Source organism: Falco peregrinus, chromosome 6 (genome assembly GCF_023634155.1).
Source record: "Falco peregrinus isolate bFalPer1 chromosome 6, bFalPer1.pri, whole genome shotgun sequence".
NCBI lineage: Eukaryota > Metazoa > Chordata > Aves > Falconiformes > Falconidae > Falco > Falco peregrinus.
In genome coordinates this window covers 67,121,519-67,137,617 of record NC_073726.1, presented here as the reverse complement: position 1 = coordinate 67,137,617, position 16,099 = coordinate 67,121,519, and positions in this window count along the sequence as shown.

Below are 16,099 nucleotides of genomic sequence, written 5' to 3'. Positions count from 1 at the left end.
ATGTTCCTCTTACTTCATAAGAAACAGTCTAGGTGAGCTCGTGCTAGAAGGAACACTTGTGGCTAACCTCTTGTGGACTATGGAGGATGAGAGAAAAGACAGGATTTTGACTCAAAAACATACTAGATCATTGAGAAAATACACTTTAGCAGGTACTTGGAAAGAAATAAGGATTTTACAGTGAATGTTTCTTGGTTTTGCTTCTTTTTAGTGGCCAGATTACTGAATTTTGTTTTGTTAACTGTATTCAGTATAAGTGCCTAATTGAAGACCCACACTGTAATGGATCTGAGAAACTGAGAAGAATGCACATTTCTCCCTTTTATGTCTAGTGAAGGAAGAAACAAAAAGGTGATAACAAAAATGTAAAAAATGTGAGGCAATGTAAGACATATTTTAAATAGAAGTAGATTCTGATTTCCATATCTATGAAGGAAGAATTTGGTTCAGCTGGTACCCTGGTGTGTGCAGCTTTATTATACCAGAATGTTTTAAATCAGAATGAATTGATCCAGAACTGAAGGCTTCCCAAGTTAAATATTACTTTTATAGGGATTTTAATTTGTCCAGTAAGCAGAAGTAATGACTGGCTTAGAGCCTGGGAGCCACGTCCATTGCCAAAGCACTGTGGATAGGACTTGCATGTAAAAGATATTTTTCATAGTCACTCTTTCTACCAGCAGCAAACTCCACTTTGAATTCCCCTGTTTGACACTGGTCAAACAAAATGTAATTTAGAAGTCAACACATACAGTACAAAGGGATTTAATTAATGAGGAGACAGCAAAAGGAACTACCAGGACTGTACATGCTTAAATAAGTAACTTCTAGTGTACACAATGCTGAGATGTGTACCAAAGGATTTTTAATACCTGCTTCTCACCAAGTATGAGTAATGTCAGCCCCAGTATATCAGGGGCCCACTTTCTTTGCTGTGAATTACAGAGTGCAATATAACATGCTATTCCCTCTAGCTGCCTGCTTGCAATTACCTTTAATTATTTGGGGTCACTGAAGTAATACATTTAATGTGAATCATGTCTGTTCATTTGTTATGCTACAGTGGGATAAAGTAGCCCAAAGGAAGACTTCTTTGTTTTCTGGACAGGCAATGAAAGTATAGACTTAAAACCCACTGAGGTTGGAGGAATGCTGTCCATTGATTCCAGCATGTGCTGAATTAAAAAAACTGTGGAAGTTATGCACCCAGTTCGTTGTTATGCACACCAGATGTTGGTGTGAGAAGTGGTGTCAAAATGAAACCAGGTTTGGCACTGCCAGAAGTCATCCTGGCAGTGCCGTGAGTTCTGTCTGTGCCTGATGGAGCATCCTTCCTGTTGGAGGCTGCGAGTGGCCTGTACCCAACTTTTGCAAATCTCACTAGGCATCTGCCTGCATCTTTAAATATCAGATACTGTTGTAAATGTGGACATCAGTGAACTGCCCAAGACAACATGGGAAAGACATAGGGTGTCAAATCTCAGTTCTCTTGTGTTGCAGACTAGTGCTTTAACAACCTATCCTCCTTTAATACATGCAGATTTACATTACATATGTGCTGACATAGCCAGGAATTTAAGATACTTTAAAATAAGTGCTCCTTGCTGTAGTTAGATATGGGGTACGTTAAAGTTCTTTGGTGATTAAAATGTCACGATATCATGTAATTTTTCAGGCATGGAAGATTTGCATTGCCTGGTTAAAAGGTAGCTCTCAATTGCTTTCAGCCAATTAAATGACTTCTTAATTTTCAGTTGGTTTCCATTGTTGGATTGCTGCTTATAGTATGATTTAAAATCTGCTTCATAACTACATAGCTGAAGTTATGCAAAATAAGTCTGCAAAAGGGCACCCTTTGGTTGTGTCTGATTAAATAATTTTAGATGTTTTCCCCTTCGGCTGTAATCAGCACAATGTGAAATCTGTTTCTGGGTGGTGAGAAGGAAAGAGATGCTGTTGAATAGTCTGTAGAAATGCTTTACATGCTATGTCTGAATGCAAGTTTGTTTGGGAATATATCAGGAGGGATCTTGTTCATGTTTGCTTTTTGAATCTCAACAGTAAAACAAAATGCTGTACCTGCTAGATTTGCATAACTCTTTGAGAAAGAAGAAATAGCCAGTAGCTAACATGTAACAAAACAGAGAAGATAATGCTGGCTAGTTTGCCCCCAGTAGGCTTTGCACTGTCCAAATGACCCTGAGCATCCAGGCAACAAATGCACCCAGAAGCCTTCGGTAATAGATAAGAGAACAAACAAGCTATGTGCTCAGCTCTGGGGGTTAATGAACAGATGCAGTGGCTGTTCTGCTGTGAGCAGGAGCTATTTGTTCCACGTACAGGTGAGTGGCTGTGGAAGTTGAGGTTATAAACCAAATGTTGTAAACAGACCTTGGCTAGCTAAGTGAGTTACGTTAGTTTCCCTACTGTCATACTTTTGTCAGTGGAGCGCTGTATGTCAATCCCATCGAGCTGCTTTCTACACGTAATGATCCATCGTGAGGAAATGGGTGCAGCCACTCGTGGTAAGATGTCATGGGTAAGCAGGCAGGGTAGGAAAGCAGCAGGCGTACAAACCTTGCATGAAAATGCAATACTCCACACTTTCTGCTCTGGGAGGGTGGTTGCCTCAAAACTGGTAATGCTGAGAGGAAAGCAACAACAATGAAGTTTGCCTAAAATGACCATTTGCAGGATTAAACACTTACCAGGGGACACCGGAGACATTCTTGAGAAAAGGAAGCAGGCTGAATTGTATTAGAAGCACGAAAATTTGTAACAAGGGGGACAGGCGTTGGTGTGAGAAGTGGTATCAAAATGAAACCAGGTTGGGCACCGCCAGAAGTCATCCTGGCAGTGCCGTGAGTTCTGTCTGCGCCTGATGGAGCATCCTTCTGTCAGAGGCTGCGAGTAGCCTGTACCCAACTACTGGACTGATGGTATCTGGTGCAGCAGGTAGGGACCCACACTTGCAGTGTGCATATGTTATGTTGTAGGGTGTTTTCTTGCTGCAGTGAGGATGAGTGGGTTGTAGGGAGCAGCCTGGGCATGTGTAATGCTTGAGCACCCACACCCACAGAAAACGGCATGGATGCCCTTAACCACACATGCTGTGAAGGAGGCTGGGGACCACGTGAGTGCTTAACTTTGTGAATATGGAGAGGGGAGGTGTATTTTATAATTTTCTGTGATTAATTCTAGGAGATTATTTAGAAAATGTAAAGTGTTTACTGACATTGAAGTGTTCAGTATTGTGCTTTATCTGTTGTACTGCTAGTACTAATATTAAATGTATAGATTGCTCACTGCTGGTTATTTTTATGTTCTTAATAAATAAAAAACTCTTTTATTAAATCATGTAAGTGGATTTTTTTTTCCATATTACAGCTCACCTTCTAAATATGAAGATTCAGAAATAAAATATAAATAAATATAAAAAATAGAAATTGGTCTAAGATGCATGCAAGCTGAATTCCAGGGAAAACACTACTAGCACCATTCAGTTTACAAAATTCCACAAGAATAAGAGAAGAAACCAAGGAAGAAACCATGGCATTGTGTAAAACAACGATGGAAAATCACAATCTTATTTCATATTTACAACAAACATAAATGGCTAATACATTAAAGTCCAGTCCTAAACTTGGAACACAGATCTCTCCCTTGCCCAAAAAAATACCTGAATGGTTAATTAGTGGTAAAAGATAAAACAGAACAAAGTCCTAGATTCAAATTATTAACTTCTGTTTGAATAAGAATTTATACTGTAATTGTAATATACATAATATATAATAATATATCCAACACTATAATTGTTGTACAATTTGGTTTGCACAACTTTAAAAGTTACCTGTATTCAAAATATTTTCTTGCTTTTCAAATAATTTTCTCAGATTTGTTTAAAAGCAATTCCAATTCCTCTCTGATAAATCATTAGGGAAAACTTAAATTGTATTAGATCTATCTTAGATTAAATTATCACAGCTCCTAGCTAAGCTAATAATTTATGTACTATGCCTTGTAAATTAATTAAATTAGAAGGTAATCTGTGAGATAGTTTCTTACCTATTTTTCTGAAGTATGGTTTTGGATATAATGCAACTATTTTATTGTGTTAAGAACAATAAAGTATGCATTTTTTTCTTTAAAAAATTCTTTGTGAGCTGAATTACTTGAAATAGTCATAAAACATGAAGGATTAATTGCAGTAAGGTTTCTACCTCTACTCACATGAGATCTTATTTCCTAGCAGAGCGATACATCTTCTGTGACCAATATGCCTTAAACTTTAGACTTAGGAAGCTCTATTGCCCTTTATGATTCAAGGTTAATTGCTTTAGGTCCAGGGGCCAGACTTTGAGAGATAGGTGTAACAGTTGGATTCACATCCAATGGGTTTCACAAAAATGCTTAATTATTTTACTTTGCTAACTTTTCTGTGTATTCTTTAAAAATCCTAATGGATACTAATAAGTATACTAGAAAGTTTAAATACTTTTTCTGCAATGTATATCCATGTTTTAACTTCAGTTTGCCCTATTCAATTTTGCATGCTATAGTCTTTTACAAAACTATAAAAAAAAGAAGGAATATTTTGGATAACAAGTTTCCCAGAACAGGAAGGAATAATTTATTACCTAAACTATCTTAAAATAGAGAAATCCATAAAATGGCATTCACTGTTTTATTTCTTAATTTATAAACTTTTGCTCACGCCTCAGAAATATGTACATGCTGCTGTCCCCATATGGCAAAACACTTAAGCATGTTTCATCTCCTGGGCGCCCTTTGCAATCTAAGTGTATACATTAATAATTGGGTTAGAAGAGAATGCCTTCAGAAGTAAACTTACAGTATAATAGGCCGAATCAGGAATTAAAGCTAGACCAACTTTTTATGATTAAATAGCAGCCCTACTCTCCTGTATCTTTCCCAAAGACTGCCACTGTAAGGGCGCTCAGGACAAAACCACCTTACCAACATCTCTATGTTGGGCCACAGAAATGATTCCAGGGGGCTTTGAGCACATCCGTGTCAAATTTGGGATAACACATCCTTGACCTTGACCTTTATGCTTTATGGCACATCTGGTAGAGTGCTTCTAGCTTTTGTCTTCCCTTCAACTTGTCTACAGTACTCAGACAAGTGAGCCAGCCCAGGACACTGCTTGACATATGCTGTGTATTTAGACAGGTGAGAAAGGCTCAAGAAGAAGGAAGGATAAGCCTAGGGGACCTTGATGTTCTCCAGAGGCTTTTTTATCCCCAAATCTGAAAAACCACAGGCACTATCTACGTCTTTGGAATGTATAAGAGAAGAAGAGTCTCCTTACTCCTCAAGGAGACTGCCAGACCTGGGCTTACTAGCAATGCCTGCCATCATCTCCTTGCAGAGCAATCTCTTTTTTAGAGGACCTGTATCTTGGTCAGGCCTGGAATAAATACTGATCAAAAGTGCTAAATACCAAGTGGCTAGAAATGAGTTCCTTTCTGGGCTTTTGTGTCCATGTTTCAAGATGGGGAAAGGGACTGACCTAGTAAGGACTTTCCCCAAGACAGGGAGGGAAATTTCTACCACCACTGCCCCAGAAAAAGGGGACAAGGCAAATTCCACATGGGTTATCCATAGCATTTGGCCAGCTGCAAGATGCCATATGGGAGAGGCAAGGGCAAAGCTGGTGGATCCCAAGGGAACTTGAGGTCATGAGTGAGGCATTAGGCTGGATCATGTCAGTGCCACTCTGCTTGTTACCAGCAGGGTGGGGACTGGCCCTGACTCTGACTGTGGCACTGCATATAGCCTTTCCTAATCAGAGTCCTAGCTGGTAGTCCTCTGTGAGGAGACCACCTCCAAGCTGACTGTGCTATGGCATTACACAAGAGGAGATCATGTGGGAGGTCTGGTGTTGGGACGTGTTTGGGATGCCTTTGGGAGGGGTTTTGGGAGACTGCGACAGCTGAAAGCAGTGGTCTGGGTCTTCTGGAGCACCTGAGGTTGTCCACAAAGTGTATCCTAAGTATTGTCTCTTCATGGTCTTCTCCATTGGTTTCCCAGCTCAGGTGCTTTTCTAGCACACTGGCCTTGCTCCTGAGGCAGGACAGAACGGAGAGGTGACTTAAGGGCAATGCTGCACATACTGTAAAGAGCCTAGACCACTTACAGCCATATTGCATTTTGTCTCATCTGCTTTGTCCATGTGTGTTTCTTGTAACAAATTAACAAAGAACTTGCATGGACAAGACCTGCTGGAAAGGACTAAACCTCTAGGATGTCACTTTTCAGGACTGATGTCCTGTCATCAGTAATAGCATGACACCTGGAAAGTGCAGCATCTCAGATGTGGTCCTTCACTTTTCATAGATGATTGCAAAAAAATTCCAGACTTTCCGTCCTTACACAGTAATCCATTTAGCATCCATTCACACTGTCATTGTAGACCTGTTGTCTACAGAAATTGGGGTCTGGAGGGATTAATTCTGCATAGAAGAGGGAACTTTGGTGGAGTCAAGTATTGTGTGCAGCTCTGCACGTTTACAAAGAGCAGACATGGAGACCTGCTCTCTGCTGTGTTCAGACAAAACTGTTTGCATGCTTATGCTTTCAAGGCTTTGCCAGCAATTTGGCTCAAAAGCTTTCCCTCTCTTATTTTGCTTGTAAGTGCAGCCCAGGCTTTCTAGTTGCCTTGCTGCTGTCTGTGTTAGGTCTCACACTGACTGATGCAGGGAACTCTACTCAGACAAACCCTTCATGGGTCTCTGTTTTGGAATTTAGCTGTTATTTTGTCCGTTAATTAGATCAGGCTCAGCCCTGTATGAAAAGTTTTATAGTAGGAACAAAGTGGATTGCAAAGGAGCAAAGTGAGCAGGAGGGTTAGGAGAAGGAAGAGAATGGTCTGACATCTATAATCATCTTACACTGATGCTTATTTGTCCTGTTTTGAATGGCCTCTGAGGCTACTTGGTTCTAGAAAAGGAAGTTATATTTTCCTTCTTTTTTCAACAATCAAAATAAGATTGACTGTTACACTTCCCACTTCTAGTGCTGTTTATCCTAAGCTGAAAAGCTATCTCATATTTTATAAACACATTCCTTCATCATTGTTTTTTGTTTTGCTCTCATCTATGTTAATCAGCTGCTCCTTAGGTAACATATATTGTAATGAAAATACATGACACAGGGTGCTGCAAGCAACAGATCATGAACCCTTTGGCCACTTATCTTATAGTTGCCAGTCAAGAAGCATTTTTCTTAAGTAATGTGCATTGTGCTCATTCTCCTTTCTGTTACAATAACCAGGTAAGGTAATTGGGCACCTAGCAAATGTGGCAGCTGCAGGCAGTAATCATAGCTCCAGCGCCTGCTTCCATGGCAACTGATGTGTTTACATTCACAAAAGTACACAACATTTTCTTCCTTCTACACAGTAAAGAAAGGTTTTAGAGCTACAAGGAAAGAGAGGGATTTACAAGGATAAATGTTTAAGCAAGTGGTTGGGAGAAACAGTTTGTTCCCTTTGAGTGGAAACTTACAGGATAATGGGTTATTACCAGACAACAATTAAGCATCTTCACCTCCTGAACTCATTGTGCAGTAGGTAGCTCTCTGAAGCAGATCTCATCACCTTTAAACTCCCCAAAAGAAAGAAGACACAGAAAAGATTCCAGAAGTTAGTACTCTAGCACTGTTTCTGCAGATGTGGCACCAGTGCAGCCTCAGAAGCACCACGCTTATAGAATGCTTTGCAATGACTATTTTTTTAGAAGTTACGAAATATTCCTTCCAACATAATGTGGAAAAAAGTCATCACTACCAGCATTGCCTGAGAGGTTGTATTAGGGTTGAGATACGTCTGCTGCATCCACTCGTGTGTTGCCAAGTGGCAGAGTGAGGGGTAGGCAGACGGAAGTTTAGGGCCTGAGCTATGTGCATACAGGGAAATTACAGGATCTTTTACCTTTCCTTGCCTTCCCAAGAACTCGGCATCCTGTGCTTCTCCTGCAGCAGATACAAGGCAGCTGATACATAAGCGCTACTTTCTTTTTCCTGCCCACACATACTCTAAATTTAAACAGGAGTGACCTGACCATGCTGGGAACCCAGGGCAAAGGTATGTCTGATCACGTGGGTAGATTAAGAAAAACAAGTACAAAACAAACACAATTGAAATTGCAGAAAAACTGGCCAGGTGTCACGCTGTTGACCTTGCTTACATTCTCAAATGGGAAACGTGGACATAAGAATGCCATAAGCTCTAGAAATATTTCTGTCAGATTCTGTCAAAAAATGATGCTCTGAATGACTGTCTCATGAAAACATAAATAAGCATTAAGAAATACCAGTCCTGTATTTATTAGACCTCTCTTTTCATTCTCGGAGCTGTTCATCCTAATGAACACTTGTTCCTCTGGACTGTGGCTCTTGGTTGACTCAGAACAGATTCCACTCATTAGAGCAACATACCTTGAACAAATAATTTATAAACACTTCCTCATCCACAAATGTCTGGACTGATGAATTAAGCCGTTAAGACACTTTCAACATTCTGTAATGAGCTGTGAATCCTCAAAGGAGAAACTGAAACAGTGCAGCTTAAGTTGAATACATCTTCTTCTCATTTCTGTGCATTGCTTAAGCTTGGAGAACTATGTATTCAACAGCTGGACTAAATTTGGCAGTTCTGGCCCAGGACAGGTAACTGAACTGAAGCTCATGCTCTGTTTATGGCTACAGGTAAACCCAAAACTGTAAAAGATGCAGACCTGTTAGGATTTCAAAGCTCTGCATCCTCAACTCATAAAGGAGGAAGAAATGATATGTCCTCCATATATCTACCTGGTAGCAGGATTATGAGTGAAGATGCTAAAATGTCTTGGTTTAAGACTGTGATTTATGATTTAAGCCCTGGTGTGCATATACATATGCAATGAGATCCCCCCTATGCATATACAAATTTACTTATGCTAGTGGGTCTGTGCTGGGTATTGGGCTCTGTCTGTACGGATTTCATTGCCAGGCTGTGTTTTACATTTTCTGATTTGTTTCTTCAGAAAAAAAGTTCTTCTATGGCCAAACACGTGGAATAATTCAATAGGATTAAACACATAAGGATATTACTCTACAGAAATTACCCCTGGCTCTGCCACTGGTCTTCCAGGTGACCCGGTGCAGGATTTTTGCTTCTCTGCCTCTTTCTCAGCTTTCCTGTGTGTGAAATGTTACTAGTCTATTTTTTATTAGTTTATTTTTTAAGAGAAATGCATGCACTGTAGAAGTCTTTGATTTTTTTTCCCCAAATGGTCTGTAATTTTGAGGTTATCATAATAAAAGTTGAACTAATTTTTGGATGTAATTTCTGCTATCAAAGGGACTTTGCTGCAACCCTTTAGAAGAGCTGTGTCAGACTCAGTTTAGTGATTGCTCATAAAATGTCAGTTAAATAGAAGTAACATTAAATGAAAATTTTAGATGTGCTACCCCATGTAAAGGTAATAGAAGATGTTAATATATCTATCAAAAATTTTCTTTATGTGTTAATCACTTTGCAAAAAGATTATTCTGGTGCAGTTTTTTAAAAGAAACATTCACTTTGAGCAGATTCAGTTATTTCTGCTCGCTTGAAATACACTATTTCAGTGCAGTCTCAGTGGGAATAATGTCACTCCACAAAGAGGTGCGAAAGTGTCTTCTGTTAAGGGGGAGTGAATCTATTACCTTATTTAGGCAAAGAATTAAGATGGGCCAAACAAAATTGCTCATTATTTCCTCTAACGTGATGGACAGAGAAATCTGAAGAAAGGCTCTAGAAACTACATTCTAACAGAGCAGTTTGCTCCATCAAAATTTAAGCATTTGGTATGACTTTACAGGTTTCATTTTGGAACAGAAAAATTGTGATAATTTTAAAGTCTTCTTCCAACATTTTCTAGATATTTTTTTTATATAATTTCCTTATAATTTATTTTCCAAAGAAAAGTATTCAGAAGGAAATAAGGAAAGTAAAAAACAGTTAACAATGGAAAATGTTGTTTGACAATGAATTTTCTTGTTTTTAATTTCAATTTTGAATCTTTGGTAGGTCACATTTAAAATATTCTGTGAAAAAAGCCACTTCTGCCCAAATGTTTTATGGCTTATTTTTCAATTTGCTGGCCACTTAAGGTAGTGTAATACAGGCTACAGAAATAAAGGATTGTGGAGCCATTAGCTTTTTGGTATCCATTTAGAGACAGGTTTTATAAAAGCTAGCAAAACCTGAAAAAAGTTTTTTGTAAGCAATCAGTCCTGTAAGTGGTATGAGAAGATCTTTGTGTACTTGTATTTGAGGAGTAGTCTCTGCCAGACCAGGGGTGCAAGCTACTGCTGAAGTGTGCTGAACAACATACACTGAAGCTTCCACAAGATGCTTGAATGCATGAAGCAGACCAGCGAAAAAAAATAATGTTTCTAGTGCAGCTCTTCTGTCAGAACTTACTTCATCCATTGAAATTCACACTGGATTTTTGTGACTTTTCAGGATCTCCTTTTTTGTGATACGTATCATTTGTAAATCTGCGTCAACACAGAGCGGGAGAGGAATCCCAGAAGAAAATTCAAAAGTATAAACGCAGTAACACTTGCACAAGTGTCTTGCCAACTGTACGAACCTGGTCTTTTTCCTTCAAGCCTGGGTTCAGTTACTTTAAGCATATTGAATCAAACAGAACATTTGTGTCATTCCCAAGTCAGATTATCCGGACAGACAGCTCAATGGCAGATGCATACATACATACATACATACATACATACATACATAATCATGTAACAACTGAATCATGCACCAATAGCCTGAGATGTCAGTGCTCAGTATAATCCCGGTTGACATCATTTTAATCCTTTAAATGACAAACCTATAGCTACTAAGAAAGCAATACAGCTTCACTACTGTGGCTTTGCTCCATATTCTCACAAACAAGCTTGTGCTTTGGACAGATCAAGGAAAGAAGGGGCAGAGACTCGGACCGCGGCCTGCAGGGCCTGCAGCTGTGGGGGCGGCGGGGCTGGCTGGACCCTCCCTCCCACTCGGGGCACCTGTGGCTGCAGCAACCCCCTCCTGGGCCTGACATGCTTGGGAAGGTGAAAAGATGGGTTTGAGGCAAAGAGGGGGGACACCCCACCGCCACTACCACCTCCTGCCCCTCCCTCATTCTTTCCCTTTCCTCCAGGAGCTGCAGCCTGAGAATTAATTTATGGTTGTGTGAGATTCAAAGGCCTTATCAATAGTTCAGCAATATTACTGTAGGCAGGCTAATGGGATCCAAGTTTAATGAAGGTCGGTATTTAGTTTGGCCTGTTTATTATCGCTTCAAAGAAAACCAGACAAAGAACCTAAACCAGCCAGCCATCAAACATGTTCTTAGTGAAAATGGCATTTGCCCGATGTCTGTAAAAGACAAAGGACTTTGGAATCCTGAGCTGTGACTTTCTGAGTTGCTGCTGGAAATGACCTTTCCAAAGCCTTGTATCTCTGTTGCATCCTGAAGTTTTCTGACTTCCTATCTTTGAAAGGCTGTTCCACCTCAGGGTAAGTCACTGTACATCTCCGCTATGGTCATAAACCTGTGGGTCTATTTCATCACCCCCCTTTTGACCTTTTCCGGTAAGGTCGCCCTGGATCCGTGTATGGTAAGGCATCCATAAGGCTCAGGAGACCAGAAGTGAGTGGAAAATGCTGTTTAGGGAACCAGGAAGAGCTGGCCAGAGCATAGCAGCTGTGTTGGGTGGTGCCACCCCAGTGAAGGGCCTCAGCAGACCCTGGGGTGCAGCTGGGTTGCTCTGCCATATCCCTGACGTGCACTGCCTGGGGGCCTCCAGCAGCAACAGCCCCTCAGGGTGCTGCTAGGATGTCTTTTTGTCACTTGTCCAGTTACTGGGAGTTTGTTACTGGGAATCTACTCTTCGTCATGGCTCTGAACAGGAGTTAAGGCAATATTGTCACAGCCCTAACTTTCCCAGTAGGTGCCTGAAACTGGTTGGTGGAGGGGAAGGAAGGGGGCTGCCTGCACAGCCACCGAGGGGTGGTTGTGCCTGGTAGCACACACAAGTGCACTGTGAGCATCCAGCTTTGAGAAGCCCCATCACTCAGCAAATCTGGACCTTAGCCATAGTGTCAGACTGCTGGCTCCCGAGGGCTAGGACACAAAGCTGCATATTTTCCTGCCTGGAGAGGTTGTTTTGCCATGCAGGGAGCTCAGGCAGCTTCTTGCTCATCAGCATGTAGCCAAGGGTGCAGCACAAGTGCCCTTTCTGATGGACTAGTTAGTTGCTGGCAAGGTCACAAGAAGGCTGGGTATGCTCTGCCAATGAGTTCCTGTTGGGGCTCAGTTGTATACTGGGCTGAAGAAGGTTGGAATAAGGGGCTGAGGTGTACCTTCCATTATATTGCTATATGGAGTCTCTGCCAGTGGAGCTGGGTCACTGGTGCTCATCTCAGCAAGAACATGACCCCTCTGGAGCCATCAGGGACATGCTGGACAAACGTAATAATGGTGCCAGGAGGGCTCTTCTGGTGGTGCTATAGATGAAATCAGTAGTATTAGCTTACTTTCAGCTGTTTTAGGGAAATATTGTGAATGTATAGATATCCTTTCTTGGCATCTGCAGGAGGTCAAGTGCATGTATGTACAAGGGGAATTCAAGCTGATATCTCCATAAAGAATCAACGAAAGTTTTCTGCAGAGAGGTTCCTATTCACAGTCCCATACACAATATTCCTAAAGTAATGGGTGTCTTGTGCAGCTCAGTTAATATTTGGAACCTGCTTTCAGAGGGAAAGTCACTCTACAGGGTAAAGTCAATGTCACGGTCATCTGCTGATGCACGGAGGGAGCAGCAAGTGCAATTGAGGTTAATTAAGCGCCTAAGCACTGAGGTTTCTGCTTCATATCACATTGCAGAAAGATTAAAAAGAGGCCGAGATAGTGTCTTGAGCACACAAAGGGAACAACTTAGGTCTTCGGAGGAGCTAAAAATCTCTAGAGATGTAGCAAACAATCTGTGGGCCATAGGTTCCGGGAAGGGTTTAATTTCAAACTGCTTGGTGAATGACTTTCAGTCAACTTGGATCAGTGGAAGACATAATTTTAAATACAAGTATTGGAGGAATTCTGAACTTTCTACTGAAAAGAAATGTATATAAGGTACAGAAAAAAATGGGGCTTATAAGATTTTCTTATCAATCTAAGGCAGAAAATGTCTGGTGGAGTTAACCGAATAACATTAAAACTAAAACCACTCAGGTATTCAGAAAACCCTATACTAACACCCACAAAGGAAAATCAGAGCCCAGTAAAACCAGCAGGGAGAACGACAGAGTACAGCACAAACGTAAGAGGAAAAAGAACAGAAGCCACCTGCATGTGGAAATACAGAAAGAATGTAATCTCTTATGTATGTATGTAAATGCCATCATGCAGCGTTCAGCTTCAGGATGATCACCTTTCTCATGAACCCCATGTTTTCAAGAGTTTTCTGGGAAACACTATTTCCTTTAGTATTTCTTATATATTTATCTTAAATTCATCCTTTTATTATCCTCAATGAACAAGTCCATTTTAAAACATCAATTTACTTCACTATCTATTTTTTTTTTTTAAATTTGCTCATAAAACCCACTTGTAAGGATGTGTCTCCATGTTCCATACATTAATGCTGGCAGAAAACAGTCTGGTCATTCTGAATTTCTTGTCGTAAATGAGGAAAAAATGATTGCAAATTTCTAAAATCTTAAAGATACAGTGGAAATTCAGCTACAGTTCACTTTCCCTTATGTAGCATATAAGACTGGCAACTAATAGGAAGAAAATATTGATTTTCTTTTTTCTTTAAATCACATGGGTATTTTTAAAAGTTACCATTTACATTATCAGCTGTAAATGGTGCTAGATCGTTGATTTTCAAACCATTTGCACTTTCTTCACTTTCAGGCAGCCCTAATGCAGATTAACTCCCATATTACAGGTAATCAAGCAGATAAGATTCTTCTATTTTCACCATTATAGTTGCAAAAAAAAATCTTGGGAACATTTTGAAATTTTTATGCTTTGAAGCATCAGAATGCATGAGAAAGGCTCTTTCTATCCAAGCTTTTTTGTTGTTGTTGTAACAGGAGCTAGTATATTATTGGAAAAACATGAAGGCTTTGCCTTACTGAAGTGTATAACCTCAGCTGAAGGTGAATTTCAGAAAACAGAGCAATTTAATTTGCTGTCAGTGTCCTATATGACCATAATGTACTGGGGATTTTTGCTTCTGTAGAAGCCAATGTATTCTCCATATTTTGACAGTTGTTAGCAAAGTCTTAAGATTTGCATTCCTAGAAGTAATGTTAACATTATTTTATGAGATGCTCTGTTTGCAACCAAACAATTGACAATCCACAAGGATTGCAAAACTTCTGTTGCATACGATATAGTCTTATGATAAAACTTTTGCTAACTTTGTTGCTCTGGTCAAAATAATTCTCTATTTGCTCCAGAAGGTAATGATGCTTTGTTTTTTAGAGGGAAGTGCCTTGACTTCCTCCTAACTAAATATTACCACTGCAGTTACTTTCATATCTATAATCCATACAAGGATAACACTGATCTGGTACAGCAGGACTTGCCTGGGGGAATAAGAACTGCCCAACATTCTGCTTGGATGGCTCTGGGAACAAATACTTAATGATGAAAGTGGTTCGGACTTCAGTCAATCACTTAATCACCAGTTTTAAGCTGGTCAATTGCCACAAACCAGTCCATTGTCCCATCTGTGCAGGTAACTTATTTGGGTTTTCCTAGAGCACAAAGGGAATGAACAAATTCAGTGCCTTGAATAAACACACAGGCACAGCCCTAATACCCAGTGACACCACCATTGAATGTCCTAACTGTAGCTCACTTCTAATTTGAGTCTTGTAGCTCTTGCCACAAAGTCACTGCTGGATTCCTGCCTGGGGTGTGTGTGTGTGTGTGTGGAAATTTCCAGAGTTTTTCTTTTCTTGAAGCGTATGGTAACTCTTGCTGGCATTAGTGGGAGGTAGCAGAAAACGCACCCACTAAGATGTCTTTACACAAGTCATGGGGATAACTCACATTGTCAAGAAGGGGACTGTACCCTGCCTGAGGTCAGGGTGACTGGGGAAGTAAAGATCTCCAACAGGTTAGTTGCTCTTTGAGGCAGTTTCTGCCCACTTGCTTAATGTCAGCATTTTAAAGACAGTTCCAGACAAATGTAAATCACCAAGCTAATGTCCTGCAGGCAGAGTTTTATTTGAACTTTCATCTCTTAATGTATACAATATACTTTAAATCTCAATGCAGGCTATAAGTAGACATGGGGATGTCATTTAAACTACATTAAACCCAAAATTTAGTGACTTAAAGAAATGGATGTCTTTGCAGAAAAGGCAGGGGGACTGATTGGCTTTTGACAGTGATCACCTTCCTTATGATTAAAAATAATCCCTAAAAGAAAGGGCACATGGATGTGGAAATATAGGAGTCTATCTTGATTTTGCTACTACGGTACCTATTGAACAGAGGTGGAAAATTATTGACAGCCATCCTGAATTTCCTTATTTTTAGAGAGGTAAAAATGAGGAGAAACATCAATTCTTTTCAAGCAGTAGCAGAATATTTGTACTCCATGAGCAAAATGAGAATGGGTAAGAGACCTTTGTGATTATATGAACTGGCCATTAACCTTGTGCTTCCTTAACAGTTTACCGTACCTTTTTCATGAGCTTTTCTTTGTGGGCTTTAGACTTTCAGGGACAGGAATCAATTTCAATGTGTTAAGTTCTTAGTCCCATGAGGCCTGAGTGGGGTTGTAGGTAGGCGCCACAAACACAGACAACAAAACCAGTAGTCAGCTACTTCCAAAGTATAAAAAGTGCCCCATCTCTAAACCATCTTAATAGTTCACCAGTTCCCCAAGTGAATACCAAGCAAACACAAACTGAAGATATTTAAAAAGAACGTCATGAGCCCCCCAGTGCCTACGGGGTGTTCAGGAGAAGACAGAGCCAGGTTCCTTGCAGCACTGCACAGTGGGAGAACAGAGGTAGCAGGGGATGTTCCAC